Source organism: Bison bison, unplaced genomic scaffold (genome assembly GCF_000754665.1).
Source record: "Bison bison bison isolate TAMUID 2011002044 unplaced genomic scaffold, Bison_UMD1.0 scf7180017616476, whole genome shotgun sequence".
Classification (NCBI taxonomy): Eukaryota; Metazoa; Chordata; class Mammalia; order Artiodactyla; family Bovidae; genus Bison; species Bison bison.
The window spans coordinates 1-714 of record NW_011445720.1 but is presented as its reverse complement, the minus strand read 5'-3'; the positions used below and the strand labels follow the sequence as shown (position 1 = coordinate 714).

Here is a 714-nt window from a genome sequence, read left to right as displayed (position 1 = left end):
GGCGGCCTGGGCACCGGCATGAGCATGGCTGGAAGCTACGGTGGGGCCCCAGGTTTGGGGGGCATCACAGCTGTCACCGTGAACCAGAGCCTGCTGAGCCCCCTCAAGCTGGAGGTGGATCCCAACATCCAGGCCGTCCGCACCCAAGAGAAGGAGCAGATCAAGACCCTCAACAACAAATTTGCCTCCTTCATCGACAAGGTGCGGCACCTGGAGCAGCAGAACAAGGTTCTGGAGACCAAATGGAACCTCCTGCAGCAGCAGAAGACTGCCCGGAGCAACATAGACAACATGTTTGAGAGCTACATTAACAACCTCCGTCGGCAGCTGGAAACTCTGGCCCAGGAGAAGCTGAAGCTGGAAGTGGAGCTTGGCAACATGCAGGGGCTGGTGGAGGACTTTAAGACCAAGTATGAGGATGAAATCCAAAAGCACACAGACATGGAGAATGAATTTCTCATCATCAAGAAGGATGTGGATGAAGCTTACATGAACAAGGTAGAGCTAGAGTCCCGCCTGGAAGGGCTGACTGATGAGATCAACTTCTACAGGCAACTGTATGAAGAGGAGATCCATGAGATGCAGTCTCAGATTTCTGACACGTCTGTGGTCCTGTCCATGGACAACAACCGCAACCTGGACCTAGATGGCATCATCGCTGAGGTCAAGGCCCAGTATGAGGAGATCGCCAACCGCAGCCGGGCTGAGGCCGAG

At 54.6% G+C, this 714-nt stretch overlaps 1 pseudogene across 1 annotated transcript; it reads left to right on the top strand.

The window, feature by feature from the left end:
* Positions 1 to 6: 6 nt before the first annotated feature.
* On the top strand, positions 7 to 708 carry LOC104982280 (annotated as a pseudogene). The gene has a single exon (XR_824497.1). The product of XR_824497.1 is annotated as a keratin, type II cytoskeletal 8 pseudogene (transcript).
* Positions 709 to 714: the final 6 nt, after the last annotated feature.